A 22739-nucleotide genomic window follows, 5' to 3' on the forward strand; every position below is an offset into this window, starting at 1 on the left:
TCACTTGGGAAGAAAGAGGGTTTTCAACTCCGGGGTCGAATTTATCGGGCGTGGTCATTCGCTGTAACCGAGTTGTGTGGCATCTCTTGTTCATTGTATCTGACATAATTGCCCTAATAAGCATTTTGGCGGTAGCACCAGTCTCATTTGTAATGAGAAAGCATTCGTTATTACTGCGGCCACTATAAGTGGGCTCAAATGTATCATTTAAAGAGGCTCTTCTTATAGCTTAAAGTCCATCATATTCTAATCACTCCTCGATATCTCTTGACATTCGAATTGAGGTTCTTCTGTACAACGGCAGCTTAGTGGCAGTGCTGCCACAAGTCCAAAAAATCGAGCAATCATTTGCAATGTGTCCGAAAATTTAGTCACTATTATACACTGGCTCTATGCGCCATGTGGCAGGGCCGCGAGAAAGTCCGAATAACCAAGCATGTCGGAAAAAACTGAAAGTGAATTTTCTGTCAGCAACTCTTCTGCTCTTGAGCTTGAGGGAACATGGCTGACAGCTGCGACACAAGATGTTACAACAAAAGGCCTACTATTTTAAGCTTTCTTTCATAGTAAACACACTGCTTAACTACAGTCAAGCCCACTTATAACAGCCCCATTTAAAATGAAGCCTCCCTTTGTAAAAACAAAGGCGTTTTTACTGTCACAATGCAAATAAGCCTATGACACTCAATCTGCGATAGAAAGAATGTCCACTGATACGAGACTTGATCAAAGCAAACATGTAGATGTCACAAACTCACTTGTGAGGATGTGTTACAGGGCTGTGGCCTTTTATTGCTGACAAGCATGACCATCATATCCCCATCGACTTTCACCTTAAATAAGTAATTATAGACACAAAATTTTCGCTTGTGAGTTCTCTTCTTTGAAATGATGTGCTACATCACCCCTGATATTCCCCTTTAGCTGCTAAATAATTTATGAGTGAATTTCTTCTGGTTGGGTTTTATGGAGTTTATCGTCCCAAAGTGACACAGCATATGAGGGGCGCCGTAGTGGAGGGCTCCAGATAAATTCGACTCCCTGGGGTTCTTTAAAGTGCACTGACATCGCACAGCACATGGGTCTCTGGCATTTCACCTTCATTGAAATGAGACTGCCGCAGCCGGGACTGAACCTGCGTCTTTCAGGTTCAGCCGCCGAGCACCATAACCACTGAGCCACCACAGCGACTTGAATTTATTCTTTTATACTATTTCAGTTTTTGCCTGATCAACCCAACGATGGCTGTGACGTCAAAAGTAGCTTTAGGCCACGTGAGGTACGAAAAAACTGCAATATAAGCATTGATCTGTAGTTTAGTTTTAGTTCACTAAACCACTTAAGCCAGCCTGCTTCAAGAGCTGGAATGACAACAAAGAAGCAGCAGGTTTTTTTTCACGCCTCACAAAAATTAAAGTGATAACTTTTGTTCAGCTGATGAAATCGAAAGAGCATGAGAGAAAAGTCCAGTTAAAAATTGCCGCAGACTCGTGATAATTAATTCGTACTTTCAGTGAAATCACACAAATTTCAAAATTCTGGCTGGCAGGCTGTATTTTCAATGCATTTTAGAGCCAGTCAGTTCATACCGTTATTTCTCTTAAATTTGGTTAATTCAAACTTTGTCTTGCTACTACGCTCCCGGCACGTGAAACAGCGGCGACCAAGGTCGGACACATCATATTTTTAGTGCCGAGTGAGCTCAAAATTTGGCCCTTCCAACTTGTTTACTCATACGGAGTCCAAAGGAGGGCCGTGCCAATCAGAGTCGCCCTGTCGCTGCATAGTTTCGTTTTCTGAGCTTTGCTATCAGCCCGTGATGATTGCATAAGTCAGCCACACTTCAGCGAGCCAAGCCCAGCTGGGCAAAGGTTTAGATGCTAACCAGCACGTCGCTGTGCCATTTTTTTAAATCTTTTTAGAAGGCATCTCAATTCGGGCACAAAAGTCGATTCCCTTGCTTCCACCCATGCCGGTCTTTGTTTGGTGAAGCCTCCTTACATGTACATGTGAAGCCAAAATATTACGGAGCACACTTTGGCAGCAGAAATTTTCTGCGTTCCGTACAGAAGACATGATGGTTTCTTTGGTTCATGCCCGAGTGCACCAGTGGCATATGGTAGCATATGTATACAGTAAGTCCTAATTTCCATTAGGTAAGGTGTCCCAACAGTTTGATTACTGAGCTGTACTCCGTAATATTATGGCCAGAACTTTATGCCGCCGCTTGTGAGCAGGCTCCACTGCCAATGCATCGCCGTTGTGAAAGAGGTCGTTGAAGGCCTTATTAATATGGAGCAGTTCTGCTTTGGTATTCCCAATAGTGGGTGTGGGCATGCAGTACACAAAGAAAGAATTGCGACAAATTGTCATTTCTGCACAGTTTTTTCTTAAAAGCCGATGACTGTTGCCTATTTTTTCATCAATTAAATTTCCTGTGGTGAAAAACTGTTTATGAAAGCTTTTTTTTGCAGACATCAACTATTATTCAACCTTTAAACAATTGTACCATTTTTCCAAAAGTCCCTTGTGGTAAGGTGATTTTACTTCTTGAGGTACTAGCGCATTATTTTATTTTATTTTTTTCACCCACACTTGAGTACACATATCACTGCCTTCCACCCATATTTCACGTGGTGCTAAAAAAACTTCTCAATTTGCATAAAAAAACTGGTCGAAAATACTATTTGTATGTATAGATATCCATAAAGAAAATCGCATTTAGTTTTGAAGCATATTAAGGTGCACTTATGATACGTCAAACTTCTGATAAGGACCTTGAAGTTTGCATTAATGAGCGCCTACTGCACTTAGCAGTTGTATGTGAATATTCGTGCGGTGATCAATCTATACTATCTTATGTATCATTACAGAGAAAAAACACAAGCAACTAAAATTCTGCAGTAGGCAATGCTTTTTTAAATGTGATGAACATGAAAAGAATGCTGGTTATGCAGAACACCAACACAAAATGAAAAAGAAGTCTGCAATGGGTGCACAAAACTGCCCTGCTAACAAAATACTTTGCCATAGATGGGGTTTTCATAACAAAATCAAATTTTGACAGCTAGCTTGTTATAGCCTGGTAAGTTTAGGGACTCAGATACAGCAAGATGCAACTTTTGCCAACTTACTTGTCCTTCAATGGTGGATGGTGTCACCAGCATCAGGGAGCTTGTAGTGGTGGCCACGATGCAGCCGAGAGGCTGCAACAGCAGCAAAATTACAGTAATTACAAAATTACTAGTTTCTCAGGGATACTGCAACATTGAACTGAGCAATGTGGCCAACTGGCCATTCCCAAGAACTTGGCAACATGAGTCAGCCTCAGCCACAAACAATTTCTAGAATAACAGGCAACAAATGAACAACTATTTATTTCTTTTCCGACACTAGTCCAAACAGACAATAACAGACTGCACAAGGTTCAACAAAAAGAACACACAAAAACTGCACTCAACGTCAATTGTCCGTCAAAGGCAATGCAATTTGTTAAGTTGACATCACTGACGACACCTAGAGTAGTTGACTGTAGTAGTTGGTCATCAAAAGCTGGAAGCACTGTTCATTAAATGTCATTCAACTTTAACATTGTCTTTCAGCAATGTGAACAAGTAGCTATAAGTAAAGCTGCAATGTTTACTAATGGCTCAAGACACCTGAAACTCAATAATTGTGCATGCGACACACCTGTCTGGTGCGGCGATGTGTAGCAAAAAAGGCCTAGGCCTAACTTTAAACACCATTTAGTGGCAGCATCATAACAGTTTGGCTTATCAAAGAATTGCTAACACTGCCTTTTCATTGCTTTATATCCCTGTAACTAATCCTATTTTATGCAGAAATAAAGACGTTTAAAAAATAAATAAATAAATACTCGCTGAACTCGCTCACCTCCGTGTTGGTAAGGGAGCAGCACTCTTCTCCGTGGAGGTCGGCTAGAGCATCGATGGAGGAATCTTCATGGGCGATGTTGGGCCAGTAGTGCAAAATGCCAGCTGGCGCCACAGCCTGTTCCACCGGGGCAAGCTCACCCCTCAGCAGCACATAGACCAGGTCGGCCCGGTGGGCCAGGTCACTCGGCGGCAGCATCAGCATGTGACACTGTCAGATAGAGTCGCAGAAGCAGTGATGTAAAATTCCACACGAGGTGGACACAGTAAGACATCCAAGGTCATAGTCATCAGCTGGATTATGTCCACTGCAGGACAAAGGCCCTGGTAATGCTCTCCGATTGCCCTTGTTCCACACAACCTGCTGCCACACCACATTCCTGCAAAATCCCTAATCACTTTCCTCCACCCAACTTTCCACTGCTCTTGGCTGTGTGTTCACTTCCTTAGAATACGTTACCTTAATGAGCCTATCTGTTTGCAGCATCACACGTTATGCCCCCGCTCATTTCCTCGTCTTGATTTCTGCTATAACATAATTAACTCGAATCTGTTCTCTAATCCCTCTTGCTCTCTTCTTATCTCTCAAGATTACCTTGCAAGCAAGGCCGGTTCAATTAAATCCAAATTTGAATTTCAGGACAAATTCTAAACCTTAGGTAGATTAAATCTGAATTTACTTCAAATTTTTCGTGATGAAAAAGATCAGCCTGAAAATGAAACAACAAATATGTTTATCTCCATGTACAAGGTCTGTCCCAAAACTTCCCGGAATGATATTTTGTAGGCGGCTACGCCGCCTGGCGGGGCAGCGCTTCAGATGGAGAAGTTAGTGGGGGATCTAAGCTTTGAAACGAGACTGGTCTCAGTTGCCTGCAGGCAGTTGTTGAGCAGGTCATGCTCCGCACAGAGGTATCTACTGCACCTTCACCGAGAAAAAAATGAACCAGTTTTTGGAGCAGCATTATGCAATCGAGTTTTGAGTGAAACTAGGTAAAAATGAGGCGGAGACACTCGAGATGCTTCGGAAAGCCTACGGTGACGGCGCAATGAAACAAAGCCGAACTCTCATGCGGCAGACGACGTTCTGAGAATGTCGGGAGTCCATCAATGACGACGACCGCTCAGGACGCCCATCGACATCACAAATGGGCGGCTCGATGCAAAAAGTGCGTCAAGTTTTGTACAAGGACTGGCAATTGCCTTAGTGGAGGCTCCGCAATAATTCCGACCAGCTGGGAATCTTTAATGTGCACTGACACCGCAAAACACACAGGCACCTTTTGTGTTTCGCTCCACCTAGTATTGTGGGGGAACGAGCCAATAGGACACCCAACCCAATCACCTCTCTGCAACCAGACATTAGCCAATAAATGTATTTAAGCGACAGCTTCATAAGTATTCCGATGATTGCAGAGGAGTGTGGAATACCCAAAAAAATCGTTCATCGCATTTTAACAAAGGATCTTCAAATGAGGAAAGTCTGCGCAGAAATGGTGCCAGAAGTCCTGACAAGTGAGATGAAGGAAAAGCGTTTGTTGAAGTGCCAGGAATTACATGAACGCTAGGAAACGGACACAGAATTTTTGGACAGAGTGATCACAGGGGACAAGATGTGGATTTATGAGTATGATCCCGAATCAAAGCGTCAGAGCAGCGAGTGGCACACCATGAAGTCTCCTTGCCCGAAAAAAGCAAGGATGAACAAATCGCGAATTAAGGCAATGCTGATTGTGTTTTTTGACAGAAAAGGTGTGGTTCACCGTGTGCCACAGGGACAGACACTCAACAAGGAGTTTTACTCTAAAGTGCTCAAAAGGTTGCGCAACAGGGTTCGATACGTCCGAAAAAAATTCCCAGCAATTGGGTCTTGCACGATGACAACGTGTCAAGCCACAACACGCTCACTGTCTCCAAGTTGCTGACCAAAATAGGTGTGGCAACGCTGCCCCAGCCGTTGTACAGCCCCAACCTGGCACCACCAAACTTCTTGTTCCCAAGGACCAAAAGAACCCTAAAAGAAACTTGGCATGGGACGTTGGAGCCAGAAAAAGCAGCTGCGACGACCTCACTGAAGGAGCTTCCCGTTGACGGCTTCCAAGGTGCCTTCAATGATTGAGTGAAGCATTGGAAACAGTGCATCGAAGCACGGAGAGAATACTTTGAAAAGTTCTGAAGAGATTGTAAACTGATACTGAATAAATGATTTATAAAAAAATGATCCGGGAAGTTTTGGGAGAGACCCCGTACAGTCGTGAATGAAAAAGATCAGCACTAGTGACGTGCCACTAGGGTGGCAGATAAGATGATTTGGACTGCAGCTACAAACATGCTGATAACAAAAGTGCCAGGTGTGTTCGCAAAGCACAGTGCCGCACCAGCTGCATGGTGTGATTTTCGCCGCTCCAGTGATGTCACTGTGCTAATCTTTTTTACTCACGCCTGTACCAGCCATATATAAACCCACTTTTTCATTGCTTGCTGCATTTGATACACTACCCTTTAAAGGGACACCCATGGTTTAGGATCAGTGACCCGCCAATTGACTACACATGGGCTTTTTAAACCCAAGCTGCAACTCTCCTGCAGTCAGGCCTTGATGAACAGAGTAGATTTTGAAATGGCGCGTTTTCTTAGAAGAACTTGGATGCTGTTCATTTGTTCCTTAAATTCACATTCCTAACCAGACAGACCTCTGTCGAGAGTGTTCTTAGGAGTCAAGGTTTTTCTTTTGTTAACAAGCGAAGAGGTTTTGCCAGTGGTTCTTGGCTTGGGAACTTCGCCAGTACATTTCACTGTGTAAAAAATAATTGCACCTATTGATAACAAACTTTAAAACCAATATGCAATGCAAAGCCTGGTGGGCGCTGCGTAGTTTCCATTCCAGCCACGGCCAGGTGCGTGTCTTTTGAACAGCTTCCTTTAGCTGCCCATGGGTGCAGCAGCTAGCATACTCAGGGCGTCCCAAGGTTAAGCTGCATATCTCATTGCAGGCCCCACAACTTGAACAGAGAACTTATTTTGGTGCCTTCTGACTGGCAGTGCTTGCCTGTTCTCTCTATTTTGGATAATTCGATACCTGCCGAAAAAAACAAAATCCAAATTTTATTCACTGAAGTGCACACATTCTCACAGACGTACACAAGGCAAATGCTAGCACTTGTGCCATATGTCATTCTACATCCTTTCGTAAGTTAGTAATCATGATTTTTGAAAGATGACTGAAAGACCACACATTTCGCCAAACCCGCTGAATGACTGGGTAAATGATCGAGTTGCTTGCAATAACTGCGTAGTCCCAGGCCATGCCGGCCATCGGGCTGGAAAAAAAATGCACGCAAATCAGCGGGTTCCGCACTGACCAAGCTGGGTCATGCGCGCAGTATTTATTTCCATACACCCTTGATGACCCCGGGCGCCACAGAGGCAAAGTAATCTTATCACAATGTTCGCTGATTCAAAGCCCCCAATCCTTTGCATAAAAAGGTTCACTATACTGTTAGTTGCATATAGCACGTGATGCAGGACACTTACATTTCTGTTATACAATCCCTGCTTGTATTGCCACACGCAGAACTTTCGGCTACAAACCAGCCATGCCCATCCACAGCTTGAAATGCGTGCGGTAATATCTGTGCCAGCTGCAACATAACAGGTGGCATTAGGTGCAAAAAGAGTATTTCACAAAGAATGCAAGCAACACGTTGCTAGAAATGAAGTGCGAAACTGAAATGCACAGAAGCTATGAAACTGTCCTTACGTTCTGCTTCGATGAGAGCTTCGCTGACGAGTACAGGGAGCTCAGTGCCGAAGAGCTCAACGACTTGCTCTGCAGTCTCTTCAAGAACCTGAGACTGGTGCAAGGGGCTCTCGTGAAGCTGACTCCTTTAATACAGAAGAACAAAATGCATGTAATGGCAGAAGATCGATGGAAAGGATGCAACAACACTTAAAGGTGCCCTGCAATGTAAATCAAGCATGATGCCTTTGTTTTTTGTATGCAAAGTAAGATACACTGTGATGATTCAGCACCCAAAGAGATCTCTGAAATCATAAAATTTAACATTTTAATCTTCCCCAGAAATGCTCATTTCGAGCCGATAGTGTCGCAACACAGCGGCTATTTTCAGCCGTGGAAATGAGGTGGTATCCAGACAGGGCATTGCCTATCTGATTGGTTGGGCTTTGAACCTAATTCCTTTATACTCCCAAAATAGATCCAAAATATTATGTTTCTGAGCGCTGTTAGCTTACACATTCCACAAAAACTGAAAAGAAGCAGTGAAAGCGAATGAAAACTAATAACACTTACACTAGGGGCGACACTTTCCATTTCTCTAAAAAGATTTGATTGACTGATTGATTGACTGAAAGTTAGTCAGCACTGTTGTTAAAAAGAAAACAAGGCAGCACAAAAAAAAAGAAAATTCGGTGGACACACCATGCCCAAAAATGTGTAGAGAAGCCAACAGGAGACAGGAGAGGAGGTTTGGGGCACATGGCCCTCCCCGGGCTCTGTCTAAAATGTGTACACAAAGGGGGACCATATACTGGCACAATGCCCAGCTGTGGGTTGCACTACCCTAGCAAAGCAGCAACGATTGCAGGCACGTTTTGGCTGCATGTGTGCTACGTGCGGTTTTGACTGGTAGCACGCAATTTGAGCAGGGTGAGTGAAAGGGCAGATGAAAGGCATTTTCGTCTATTTTTTATATTAAGTTTAAGTGGAATAACTTTCGTTTGCATGCTCCGATTTCAATACTTCTTTTTGCATTAGCTGGTCTCTGCAACGCATGAGACACTGAGGAAAACATCGCAGTGCAGGACCTCTTTAAGACGGGACAACGGGAACGAGGGACACACTTGTGCTGACTAGCAACTGAATGGATGTCAGGCAGCATATAAAGGACACATGGCGAGTAAAAATAAGAAAACCGTACAACCACACAACTGGGAGGAATTATTCAGCGTCACTATATAAGAAATGCATGCATCTTCTTGTGGTACGAGAGCTGTCGATGGGCTGCTGATGCACGTGCCATTTGTTTCGTGTCCAATCTGAACGAGCCGCAAGGCGTGCTGGGTACTCCGACTTCTGGGTCGTTCGGCGAGATGCGTGTGTACAGCCAATGCCTGCGAGCCTGCCAGTCACGCAGTCACGCTTGCATTTTAGTTTACGCAGTGCCTCCTCTATACTTTCTGTGCCTGGGCAAAGGAGAGGCGAACAATGGAAGCCGGTCGTCGGGGCTAGTACGGCCTTTCGCTGCCACACGCCGCCACCGCAGTAAAATGCCCGTCACATCACCGTCACTCATAGAAATGCAGATGTTCTGTCGTTGACTTTTCAACTGTGTTCATGTTGTTTCAAGTACAATCAAAACTTTTTTAAAACGAAGCTTGGAAGCTCTTGTCGCTAAGGGTAACTGGCCCATTTCAGTCGTGTCGTTTGCGGCTATTGCTGTGCAATGAACTCGCACGTCGTCTGCTGCGCTGATATGGCAGCGAGCGCCTGCTTGAATCCGAATCGTGAAAAATTGTTCTGTCACCTTTAAGTTCACTTGTCTGAGGGTCGTTATTTGAAAGCAGTGTTTGGCAGCAGCTGATACTGAAAGCTTGGGCACTGAAAAAGCTCTGTTGCATGCTGTTTACTCATGTAACAGACGACGCAGGCCGGAAGAACATGCGCTAAGTAGCACGTAGAGCCGTTAGACTGCTTCCAAAGCGATACCTGATCCCACGTTTCTTTCGTAAAGTTTTTGAGAGTTACCATTGTCGCCACCGAAGCCACAGTTGGCGCCAGAAAATGTGGAGCTGTGCAATGTGGTTTCATCATTTGATCAACTGTGCACTTTCCTGCAGCACTGTTTCTCGAGTAGCAGTGTTGACGCTCAACTTGAGCGGTACGCGCGAAAAATGCACCCTGCTGTCAGTGCCATCAGTTAGGTAACGTGAGGCGCTGCACCATCTGCCTGAAGATAGCACTGCACGGACTACCTCAGCGCAACGGGTCTTGAATCCTTCTTTTAACTTTCTATCTCCCGCATTCCTTCCCCTTTTTTCAACTTATGCCTCATGGCACACTTTTCGAAAAAAAAAAAAAGATGTAGGGGTTCATGTATTCAATATCAGTGCATTGTAACTCAAAACTTAGAGTACTCCAACTCGAAAAAAAGAAGCATTTATTGTGGAGTCCCACTCCCACATGGCAGTAAAGCGTATGCCACTCTCGCAGTTTCGCGTACTTTCACAAAAGGGGCTTTATTTGAAAAATGTTTAACTACGTCCTTGTCAGTAACATTGAATGCGTAGTTGCAGAGGAGTGGCCTCAGGAAAAGAACCGATTCATGAGCTTAAGCCTGTGCTCGTTGCTGCCATCGCCCTTGCACTTAGCAACTTTGAAGCACAAAGAGCTGGGGCAGTGTGCTCTACTAATGTAGTGAGAGGCTTTTGTAAGGTCTCATCTTCCTGCAGGGTGCGGTCAGCAAAAGCTTTTATTGTGTCGAGAACGAAGAGAAGTTGATCTGATGGGTAGAGCAGCCCATCTCGGACTTGGCTGCGGGTGAACTGAAAGAGTGGCTGGTTCCTAACTGGCTTCGTACACAAAGTAAGTCAGTTCTCGCAATCCATATGCTCGCCAACAACTCGTGCAATGTAACCGCCCACATAAGCGGTAGCCGAGTTCTGAAGCGTTGGCAGGTGCTGTGGCAAAATTGTGGTAGTATGCCTCTGAAGCACCAATCTTTCTCTCAACAGCCTTGGCGCTGCTTGCAAAGTCGACGTCAGGTGGCTTTGGAGCTGAAGTAGAAGTTGGTTGAGCAGAAGAGAGGAGATCAGCGAGTATGAGCCTTGACATCGAAGCACATTCTTTGTGGGCAATATTGGATGCTGAATTAGACGCAGCGATCATGGTCTTCAGTAGCTTTCCGAGACCTGACAGTACAGCCCGAACATCCAACATGTCGTTACACCCGGATGACATTCGCAAACTGCCAAACAGGAATATTCAATTGGATCGCTGTTGAATTTTCTGGTGGGGACAAAAAACAACTTCTCTTCTATCAGCAGATATTTGACACACGACACTGTGGAATAGGTATTGATCAGAATCGTCTGATATGTCTCGTCTGTGAGAAATTCACGGGTACGCCCACATCTTTTTCTTTTTAGCGCTTCTAAATACATAGGGACAGATTGCATGCGGAATACGAACTTGAAAAAGCCTTAGGAAAGCATGAATGCAATTAAACACGCATGCAAACGCGAAAGCAAGAATCGTACTGCGCGCGGCCGATCAGCGCCAGCCCAGCTTCTCGTATTCTCGAAGAGAGCAGAGGCACCCGACGCGCCAGACGGCTGGATGGATGGATGGATAAGGCTGAACCCTTTAAATCGGGCGGTGGCTCAAGCCACCTAGCCATGACTCGTGGTACCTGACTCTTTATGTCTAACTCCCGTCCTGGCCTCAAACAACAAAGAGCTTCCCCTACAATTAACATAGATATTTTCTTTGGCAATTTTCTGCTTAAAAATCTTGTATGTTCCCAGTGCTGATTTCGTCAGCATCCCTGCTTTCCACAGAGCTCTCTCTGTTTCTTCAACCTTTTTCTTAACCGATAATTGCTGATTTGCCCCCCTACCGCTGTCCAGATATTTGCTTGTCAATTTTCTAGTTCGCTTTCTCCATTTCAATATCAACATTCCTTATATACAGGTATCTGAAAACTTTCCTAGCCCACTGCTTTTCCCTTATTTTTCTCAATCGCTCCTCAGATGCTATCTTAGTGCTAGCTTCTCTGCTCTCGAACGACGCCCATCCCATATCACCTTGTACCCCCTGATTTGGTGTATTGCCATGTGCTCACAAAGCTAGCCTCCCTACGCCACGTTGTTTAATCTCTAACCTTGCTTGAACATCTGGTCGCATGCACAGGACCGCATTACCGAAAGTCAGGCTAGGAACCATCACCCCTTTCCAGATTCCTCTTACCACTTCATACCTATTGTAATTTCACAGTGCCCTATTTTTCATGACAGCTGCATTTCTACTAGCTTTATTCATTACATATTTTTCATACTGTGTCAGATACTCAACACCGTTACTTATCCACTCCCCAAGATACTTGTACTCATCCACTACTTCTAGCGTGAACGCCTACATTCTATGCTTGCCGACCTCATCATTAAATATCATGACTGCAGATTTTTCCTTACTAAACTTGAAACCTAATCTATCTCCCTCTGTACCACATATGTCTATCAATTTCTGTAAATCTTCCTTGTTGTCAGCCATTAGCACTATATCATCGGCGTATATTAGTCCCGGTAATGACTGTTTAATCCATTCTCCTTGCTTGAAAAAAGAAAGGTTGAAGCCTAATCCGCTCCTCTCTAGCTTGCTTGGTCTCCAATCCTTGCAGGTGCAACATGAACAACAAAGAAGACAGAGGACATCCTTGCCTAAACCTCCGCTGTATTCTACCCACACAGCGCCGCCATGCGGCAGCCGCGTGCGGTGGCGCAGCCGGCGCCCGACGGCCTGAGGAGAGCATTCGCCCAGGCCAGTGCCTCCTAGGAGGCACTGGTTTACACGCACAGTCAGCTTCTACACCAATCGCCATGCTTCCGGTTTCGTGCGTTGTTGACTTTTGCCTCAGCAAGTCCGGCGCCGAAGCGGCGTTGCATAAATTCCCTCGGGATGCCGCGCAGAAACAAGCCTGGATAGATTTTGTGCGTGCAGCTGGGCGCCACTACTGGACTCCGAGCAAGTGTCATATGCTCGCTACACTTCGACAACAGCAGCTACGAGTGCAACCCGGCATACCTCGCTGGCTTCGGCATTCGAGCAAAACGTTTCCTGAGCCCTGGCGCCATGCCAATGTTGTACTACTTCTTCTCGCTGCCGAGAGCTGACAGAGCGGACCAACAGTGCCAAAGCATCAGGTGTGTATCGCATGCTTTCTCAGTGATGTCTGTTGGCGTGCATGTTCATGCTGCAGCGTCAGCTTGTGCAACATTTTTGCGCAGTGCGTCGTCGATGGTGTCAGCGGGCTTCCCGACTCCTGTGAGTATGAGGGCATAGACGAGACTCCAGACTTCTCGTCTTCGAGCACAGGTTGGCATTTTTCGATGATCTGGTTTACTTGGGTTTTGTCATGGTGCCGTAGATTGATGTTTTGGTTGGCTGCTTATCTAAAGATCACAGTAGCCCTGAAAACATACAAAAAGGGTGCGAAATAAATGGTACCAAAACCTGGTGTGAACACCGCGACTTTACTAGAGCCTCGTATGAAGATGGCCTCCCAGTTTCTACTTTGCCCAACCACCGGCTTCTGCTATTGTGCTGTGCGCGGAACGCCGCCGTAAGTGCTATGGCTAAATAAAATAGATCGCCCTCGAGCCCAAAAATCAAAATTTTTCCGCTTTCCCACTCTCTCCCAAGCGTATTTTGGTAATACAGGTAGCAGGTGATAATAAGGAGCTTAGCACTGCAATGCAATCATGCAGCAGAAATTGCCCCTGGCATTGTAATCATTGTTACTGAGCTACTGTATGGTTAGTTTCCAGCACTTCTAAGTGGGTGCAATAGGTATGAACGACTGAGAGGAATTTCGGTAGAAAGATTGGTGCCAGAGCTTAGTTTTGAAAGTGCAGTGCCTAAGGGCGAAAGAAATGAGCCAGAAACCCGGGCAGCCTCTGCCTTCTCACTCTCGTACAGCACAGCACAGGGATGCCTTGGAGCACTGCTGGGAGTGGCTTGGTGTACTAGGAAGCCTGTAAGTCGTGTAGCGCTACTTTCATTTTGTGTACTTCATAGACTAAATGTTCGCTACCAAAGAGCAGAGTTGAACATTATGTCTGTGCGATGCACTCCAGTATAGAGCTAGGAGGTTTGTGCTCATCGTATTTGAAGCACACCAAATGCCGTGCCTGCAGTTTCCTTCCTTGTTGACTTCTAACTCAGCAAGACAGGCATTTAAGCAGTTTTGTACAAGTTTCCAGAAATTAACCACAGTGTTGTTGGAATACCAGCATTAGGTGCTCACTGTGAAGCTTAAAATGATGCTGTACAAGAGGAGAAATGCAGATTAAAATTTGGTGTGAGGAATGGTGTTAGAAATCAGGTAAAAACATTATGTCACTTAAGGCGTTCAGGTATCAATAAAAACAGCCTTGACTCAAAATGGAAGGAAAGGAATACAAAACTAGTTTGGGGTCAACTGAAACAGAAATAAAGAACTTTAAACAGAGGCAGAAAGGAAGGCCGTGGGCTTGTGTAGGAAATAGAAAAGGAAAGTTTGGAAAGAATCATTCCATGATAATTCAGGATGCTGAGCCCTACTTTTTCAAACAGCAATTGTGGCTACAGAAAGATAACTAAGGAAATTGAGGGTAATTTAAGAAAACAAATGGTCGATATTCCTAGGATGTGGCAGTGGTCATCCAGAATTGATACATGTACAGGCTTCAGAAGTAATGAAAGTAATGTGAAATGCCCATCATTGACATTATCCAGAGACAGTTGCAAGATTGTCGGCTTAAAAGCAGTGCAATGACCTAGTGATACAAGATCAGGATTCAGATTTGGGATAGCTTAAACAATAGCGAGATTTCTACTTGAAATAAAAGTTCCACAGATTGATTGGCATTGAATAAAAAAAATATACAAAGCATAGTGGCATCCACTACCATCCTGTTTCAGTGAATGTCATCGGAAACCATTGATTCATCCACTGTTTCCTTGTGCATATCAAATCTTGTGATACATGGGTTTTGGGGCAAGCACTTGACAACAGCCTGTATGACTGTCTAGCATAAGTTTGTCATGGCCTATCTATATAAATGCCTGTTTGTATACTCTGAAGCCTTATCATTAGTTTCCATGCACAATTTTGTTCATTTTATTTCGATTTTAGCACTTACCCATGGCCAAGCAGCACCGCTTCTCACAGTGCCAGAAAAACCTGCACCTGCCAAGTCTAATGCGCATATTCAGGCACATCCCCATTGGCATGGAAATCTACGCACATGTCATTCATGCTTAAAACGAAAAGTGTTGGTGTGCAAACAGGGCATGCAACACAGGAAGCTGGTATATGTGCAAAGGAGTACTTGTCTCCTTTTTTCAAAAATAAGAAAGAAACATATTGTAATGCATGCATTGCGATTTTGAGAGTAGTTGGTACTGTGAATCTCTGTAACAGCAGCACTAATTATACATTATTGTGCCATTACATGTGATTTTTAAACGTAACATTCTTTGTGCTCTTGGAAAGAGTACTAATGATACAGTCATTAGCCCAGCTGCTGACCTGAAATGCACAGGTTCGATATGGCCCTTAGCGGTCGCATTTCGATGTAGGCGAAATGCTAGAGTCCCATGTACTGTGCGATGTTGGTGCACATTAAACAACCCCAGATGGTCGAAATTTTCTGGAGTCCTCCACTACGGCGTTCCTTATAGCCTGAGTCGTTTTGGGATGTTAAACTCCATAAACCAAACCAGCAAGCACACTAGCATGAGGTCTTCTTTGGAATCCTTTAACAATTATGTGAATTGTTTGTTGAGCAGCACTCTTCTCTGAGAGAAGCGTCAAGGTGGTTTACTGTTGGCAAGCCAGACATAAGTTTCTTTTAAAGTAGCTGTAAGTCAGCTAGTTATTCAGTAGATCACTACCAGGGAGCAACCTCAGCAATAAAAGTTCAGTGTTTTGCCCATCGGTTGGAAACCATTGTACTATGCCTCAAGAAAGACAAATCATATGCTTCTGTGGTGTGGTGTACAAGTATGCACACAATAGGCTGGTGTCTTTGCACTGAACAGTCGAGGTACACCAATGTAATGCATCTCTTATACTAGACACATGCACTGCTCATCTCTGGTAAAACTCTGCCTTTCTGGCCAATTACTTTCACAGTGTTGGCAACTGCACATTGCTCTTAATTCTCCTCCAAATTGCAGAATCTCAGACAGACTTCACAGTTGCCGATATTATGCTGCAATAGGACACAGCTCCGAGGTGTTTATCGCCAAACTGGGATGGTTTGTCTGCAACATTCGAAGAGAATCCTCATGACAGCACTTACCAAGTTTGGACACCTTAGCAGCGTAGGTGTATTAATAAGCAAGGCCTAGGCACACATATAAAAGCTCAGCAGCATGTAGCTATTTTCATTAATGGCCAAATTTGCTTCAGTAGAACCTGTGTGTAACATCAACATGTAAATATTTTTGTAGTAGCACCTGATGGTGGTCGTTCTTTAGGCTTTATGGTAGTTGTACATTGAGCATATTGTTTCATTATTTACATGACAATACTAAACTGCCTGCAGGTCTTCCTCTGAACCATCACCACCTCAGGGGTTCATTGTTTATGAGGACTGCTTGCTGCAACTCACCAATCTCTGCTGGAAGTGCCATCACCCAGCACTTCACTGAAGGTGTATAACTGAGTCTCACTTATCCATTGCAGCGGTTACAGTAAACTTTTCTCAGTTGATCACAGTAATATGCTAAATACGCTCTTTTATATCTTCCTGCTATCATTAATTGTTTAATCTTGCCCTGTGTGTTTTTCCAGGTCTTAGGCTCTTTTGTTGTGGTGACAACAACATATCCAAATATGCACAGCACAAAGTCCAGCCAACAAAGAGAGTCGGATTGGACGTGGCAACATGCTTCTGGCCACTGCCATTTTGTTCACAGGATGCAGCCCAACGCAGTCCCTGCGACTTGTGGAGAATAGCGGCATCTGCTCCTTTTCAAAGCGCACATACCACAGAATCGAAAAGGACATCTTGTTCCCAGCTGTGTATAAGGTTTGCATGTTTAATTTATAAATGCCTGGATTTCTGCTATTGTAAATGTTTACACTATATATTCTTTCTTTAAATATGTTTTCAAGTACTACTGTGTGCTGAAAATTTAGTATGTCTGCGTGACATCTTTCGATTCTGCTAATTTTCTTGCTCCCATGAATGTATTATTCACACCGCTGTACCATTCTTTTTGTTCTGGAGTTAGTGTTTTAGCTTGAGTAGTGTTATGTGTACAGTCATGACCACAGCATGCTTCGATGATCTAACTTCTTTTACTACGTAAGAATTGTATGGCACCTATAGATACGCATGAGGTCCTTTTACTACGTAAGAATTGTATGGCACCTATAGATACGCATGAGGATGCCTTTTGGCCCACGAAATGCAGCGCAAACCTTCCAGTGTTTCATTGACGTCATTCTTCGAGGTTTTCTATTTGTATTAACACACATTGATGATGTCCTCGTCGTTAGTTCCTCTCCCGCTGAGCATCTCTGTCATCTGCGCCTTGTCTTTTAATCTTTTGCAGACCGCGGACTCAATCTTAACACTGACAAATGTGTGTTTGGTGTTGCATCCTTGGCATTCCTCGGACATCTCGCCGACGCCCATAGTATCCAATCACTTCCAGACAAGGTCAAGGCAGTCGCGGACTTCCCCCACCCAGGCTCACTATGTCAGCTCCAGCATTTCCTTGGCCTCATCAGGTACTACAGATGTTTCATTCCTGGATGTGCTGCCGTTCTGCAACCACTCAAAAGTTTACTTAAGTTGGCCAACCCAAAGGCACCCGCTTACATCTGGATCAAGGCTGGCAGTGCTGCTTTCATTCCTGTCAAGAAGTGTCTCACCTTTACCATCCTTCTAGTTCACCTGCCACACAACGCACCCACCAGCATCACGGTCAGTTTCAGGTTCCGCTGTTGGCAGCGTCCCAAAGCAATTTCTTAATAGTGAGTGGTGTCCTCTTGGTTTTTTTCTCAAAGAAGCTCTCATCTTCAGAGCAGCAGTACAGTGCTCTCGGCCGTGAGATGCTCGTAGCATACATCGCTGTGAAACACTTAAGTTTCTTCATGGCACATCGTTGCGTCTACCAGCTGATTTCGTGTGCCTGCCTGCCCAAAGCGTTGTCTGTCCTGTCCTGGCATACTTTATATTAAAGGTCTAACCACTCTCCTGTCCCGTATCTCCGCCCATCCAACGCGTGTTCACCAGTACAAGCTGACCTTTGCCCATCGTGATTTGAGAGAGCGCCTATGTTTTCTTATGCGTGGATTGTGCTTGCCGTCTGCTTCAGGCACCCTATACTGGACCCCATCTCGTCATCGCGCGGGGCGACAAAACGCCGTGTGTCATCAGTTACGACACAGTCATCTTCCTCAACCACATAAAGCTTGCCCACGTCGACAACACCGTGCTTCCTTTAACAGCTGCCCTCTCACTTCACTTTCAACTTTTTTCCAACAAAACATCTGCCTGCCCTCTTTCACCTAGCCAGAAGACTTTGCTGGGACGACTCTGTCTCCTGAGGGGGAGGCCTTGTGGTGACAAGTTGCGACCACCTGGAGATCTTTAACGTGCACTGACATCACACAGCACACGGGCGCCTTAGCGTTTTGCCTCCATAGGATAGGATAGGATAGGATAAATTTTATTGCTCTAGTTTCTATACACTTCAGAGTTCAGCGGTCGTCTTCATCTTGCGATGTCTTCGCCCTCCTCAGCGGGTGGAGCCCCTATTCCAGGGCCCCTGCATCTGGCAGCTTTCACGACATGTTGTACCAGCCTTCGTTGGAAGGCTGGATTGCGGCTGGAAAGTGATTCCTCCCACTGCTATCGACACGGTTCTTTCTGATTATGGAAACTATAATTGTCCTTGCACTCCCACATTGTATGATACACCGTGGGTCTGCCTCCGCATTTGGGGCACGTGTCCCTGTACTACGTTGGATACATCTTATTTACTATGAAAAGATTAGGTAGGGTTTCTGTTTGGAGCCTCCTCCATATGACCGCCTCTTCCTGAGTCAGGCAAGTGTGGTTCCGGATATCCTTTCCTTACCCCCTGTAGTAATTGGTGATTTCTGAGAAGGTGGGCAGTATGTTTTCTGAGGCCCCCTCCAGGCTGAATGGATAAGAGGCTTGGTTCGTGTAAGCTCGAGCGGTCTCATCATCCCCTGAGGTTGCCCCATACTTCCGCATGTCCGGGTACCCAGAAAATAACATGCCTCACCTGGTCCTTTTTTTGGAGCCACTTGTGCTAGGACCTGACCTGCACATTTACCTATCCTTCCTTTCATATAGTTCCTGCAGTCCTCTTTCGAGTCTGTTAGGATGGTTTAAAGATTTTCTGATCCGGTTGCCTTCGGCAATCGCTAGAGCAACTGTGAATTCCTCTCCCTCATCAACCGTACCGTTTTTAATGGATGCGCTAGGAAATTCTGCACCCTCCAAGTTGAGTGCTACCACTGCCATTCTCACGTCTCTTCCTCTATCTGGAAGCGTCCACATATATTGTATTTTCTTTGACCGCCAGTTTCTCTTTGTATTCTGCTCTCGCCTTTCTCCTAGCCGGGTGTAGGTTTGGGTCCATGTTTTTGGGGAGCGAGCAGACTGATAGTGGCTCTGATGTTGTCGGGGATGTCTGCTCCCTTTTCTAGTATTTTTTCTAAGTTGTATCCCAACTTTTCTAAGATTCTTCTGCCGCTTCTTGTTTGCACCAGCCTTTCCTTTTGCGTCTCTAGCTGTGCCTCTTCCAGCTCTTCGAATGTATTGTGAATGCCGAGTGCTAGTAACTTCTCGTTTGCTGTATGCATCGGCAGATGAAGGGCCATTTTATACGCCTTGGCGTTGATTTGGTCCCTTTCCCCTTTGGGTTGTTTGGAAGTATGGGAGGAAGTCGGTCACCCTACTTATGATCAAACTTCTTACGAGTTTCAGAGTGTAGCTTTCTTTTATGCCACGTCTTCTTTGTGATACTGGCTATCATTCTTGCCACTTGCGTCGCAGCCAGCTTAAGCCGGTTGATTGCGAATCCGCATCTCCTGTTTTTTTTTTGGGTTCACAATCCGAGGAATCTGACACGTTCCCTCTCCGGAATGTGGCTTCCTTCGAGCAGGATTTCTACCTTCTCCGAGTTTTTTTTTTCTCTTTGCATTCTGAGAATCTCTGACTCTTCAGTGGAGCACGCCAGTCCTCTTCCTTTCACATACTCTTCCACACACGTCACCGTTTCTTGTAAACTTCTTTTTTTTTGTCCTAGCGTTCCCTGGTTGGCCCATATCGTGATGTCGTCCGCATAAATTGCGAAGCCGATGTCCTCGATCTTTTTGAGTCTTCGTGCTAGTTCTATCATCACTACGTTGAAGAGTACCGGTGATATGATCAAGCCTTGCGGCGTGCCCTTGTTTGGCGTGTTGACCTTTTCTCCTCTGAGTTCCCCGATTCCCACCGTGGCTGTCCTGTTGCTTAGGAAGGCCCTGGTGTAATCGTGGATCTTCTTCGCGCAGTTGGCGTTGTTGAGTCCCTCCATGATGGTGGCGTGGCCTATATTATCAAAAGCACTTTTGACGTCTAGGGCCATGATAACGTTTTCACCATTGTATGGGACTTGCGTTAGGGCTTTTTCTTTGATCTGAAGGAGGACGTCCTGCGTGGACAGCTTTCCCGGAAACCGAACATGCTGTCCGGGTAGTGCCCCTTCTCTTCAAAGTGTTGCTTTAGTCGACGGGTGACTATTCGCTCAAAACGTTTTCCCAGGCACGACGTTAGCGATATCAGCCTGAGGTTTTCTATTTGGAGCTTCTTTCCAGGTTTGGGAATCATCACCACCGTTGCGTGTTTCCACTCCTCTGGTACCGTTCCTTTCTCCCAGTGCTCGTTGATGAATAAGCTTGCCCAAGAGTTTCATTCCTCGTATTCTTAGAAAATCTGTCGGCCTAGACTCAAATGAATGCAGTTAACAGCTGAGAGAAACGATTTTCTTCCACACTTTTCTTAATAAAAATTAGAAACAAGACTGCATCATTCCATGAATGTGAATGGCTGGTACATTCAAAAAGAAAAGCACTGGGACCTTGGAGTGAATTGCGATATGTGTAAATAATGAGTTACAGTATTAATCTCGTTAGTTATAGACAGCCAGACATCAATCAGGATGTTTTGCTATGTTGAACAAGGTAATAGATAAGCCTGTAGTTGCAAAGGTACTGTGTACTTTTTGCAACAGCACAACAGTGGGACGTTGTAGGTTTCCCTCGATTTGTTGGGATTCCTTGAATTTGTTCCTCGCCGCGGCTTTCTTGCCTTTCTTTCGTCTCGGTCCCGCCGTCTGCCATCTGCCCGGGTCTCTGTCATTCTCTTCCATCGCCTCGGCCGTGCCCTGGCGTTCCCGCTCCTCGGGACTCACCACGTGGTGGCCGGCTCTGCCTCCATCTGATTTTCCGCCCAACTTCGGACTAAATCGGTGTTGCGTGTGCTTGGAGTAAGGTCTTGAGTGCCTCGGATCTCCATCGCGACCGTGCCATGGCCCAGTCGCACCGCGGAGCGCCCTTCGAAGCCTTGTTGGCGCTAGGCCTAGATTAGGCCTAGTCGCGCCGGACCGCGTGGAAACTTCGGATCCCGATTATAGTAAAAAAAAATGGGCCTACCGGTCCGGTGTTGATGTCCACCTGATCCTCCAAACTTCCGACGTCGATTCAGCCGAAAATTTCGGTGGTCCAATGTCTTTCCGCTCAAGTTCTTCCAAAATCGCGGAGCCCATGCGACGCATGCGGAAGCTCCCGCGGCGACTAAAGGAGAGACGCGATGGAGAGTTAAAAACTGTTCAAACGGAAGTTTTGCGGACCATTCTACAACACTCTCATTGACCTTTTTCGCCTATCTCCGTTGCTTGCGAAATTGGTTAATTAATATTGGCTAATTACAGAATTAAGCACAATATAAAAATAGTGTGACATGCTCCATACAATTGCCAGCAGTATGCATTTGGTCGCGTAGTCTTCAAGTGCCTCGGCGTATTTTTAAACCCTGGCTAAATTTAGCTGGGACACCCTGTATATGGGGAGCAGTGAAACTGAGTTTGTTCTAGTAATGTTGGTGTAGGGTGCCTCGATAGCTGCGCTGCTTTCGAAAGGCTCTGGCAACGAGGCACCCTAGTGGTATGCAGAGCGCGCGCCTACTTGAGCCGGCCGTACGTGGCAGAAAAAAAGCTGACGTCATGTGTCGAACCTGACTACGTACCACCAGTTATGCTCATGGTTTGACCTCTACCTACATTCAAGGTGAAACTTGCGGCCACGGTGACCTCTATAGCTGCATTCAAGGTCAAACTTGCGGCCCCGCTGAGGCTCGAAAAGCAGGCGTACTCAAGCTTTTCACTCCAAAACCTTAATCTCCCTGGCTACGTTTGTGGCCAAGCGACTGGCGGTTTCCATAGATAGCCATACTGACACACAGTAGTAGCATTTTTTTATTTGGTAAACATCTTGCTTTCTTCGAAACGGCATAAACTTCGGGACTATAACACCTACCGCAAGGGTATAAGCAGTAACTGCAACTAGACTTGCAGTGGTCTTGGGCACGACCTTTAGAGCAAACGTTCGAAGTGCTTTGGGGACAGTGCTTAACATGGTGTTAACCCCCTGTGAGGCTGCACTCGCAACCCCGCTGCTAGATGCAGCGGCTGTACTGGCAACATTAGCGTTGTTTAGCGCAGTGCTCGTCACGTTGGTAGCCACGTGCTCTCCACAGCAGGCGTCGCATCGATCACACCTAGCGTTGCGCTGAACGCATCAGAGTCCATCGGCGTTTTATGGAGAACCCACTTTCACGCTGCCGCCGCGGTCGGGTTCCAAAAAAGGATACTATTGAACCGGAGTACCCGCGTTCGAGCCCGACCGCGGCGGCACCGTTTCGATGGAGGAGAAACGCAAAGGCGCCCGTGTGCTGTGCAATGTCAGAGCACGTTAAAGATCCCCAGGTGGAAGCAATTATTCCGGAGCCCTCCACTACGGCACCTCTTTCTTCTTT

General features: G+C 45.6%; 1 long non-coding RNA gene and 1 pseudogene across 3 annotated transcripts in view; one reads left to right on the forward strand and one right to left on the reverse strand.

Moving 5' to 3' along the window:
• Positions 1 to 22739, reverse strand: part of LOC144119939 (nuclear pore complex protein Nup133-like) — a 117097-nt pseudogene that overhangs the window by 4716 nt on the left and 89642 nt on the right. Inside the window, exons 26-30 of the transcript XR_013312415.1 lie at positions 7654 to 7778; positions 7428 to 7534; positions 5802 to 5865; positions 3895 to 4104; positions 3135 to 3206 (exon numbers count right to left, since the gene is read on the reverse strand). The product of XR_013312415.1 is annotated as a nuclear pore complex protein Nup133-like (transcript). The remainder of the gene's footprint in view (positions 1 to 3134; positions 3207 to 3894; positions 4105 to 5801; positions 5866 to 7427; positions 7535 to 7653; positions 7779 to 22739) is intronic.
• Positions 12457 to 20952, forward strand: LOC144115326 (uncharacterized). 2 transcript variants are annotated; one of them, XR_013311359.1, is made up of 6 exons: positions 12457 to 12833; positions 12918 to 13005; positions 15853 to 15999; positions 16224 to 16331; positions 16472 to 16709; positions 17239 to 20952. It is a non-coding gene; the product is annotated as an uncharacterized LOC144115326 (long non-coding RNA). The 2 variants fall into 2 exon arrangements; XR_013311360.1 differs by lacking the exon at positions 15853 to 15999.

Source organism: Amblyomma americanum, chromosome 1, assembly GCF_052857255.1.
Source record: "Amblyomma americanum isolate KBUSLIRL-KWMA chromosome 1, ASM5285725v1, whole genome shotgun sequence".
In the NCBI taxonomy this organism is placed as follows: domain Eukaryota; kingdom Metazoa; phylum Arthropoda; class Arachnida; order Ixodida; family Ixodidae; genus Amblyomma; species Amblyomma americanum.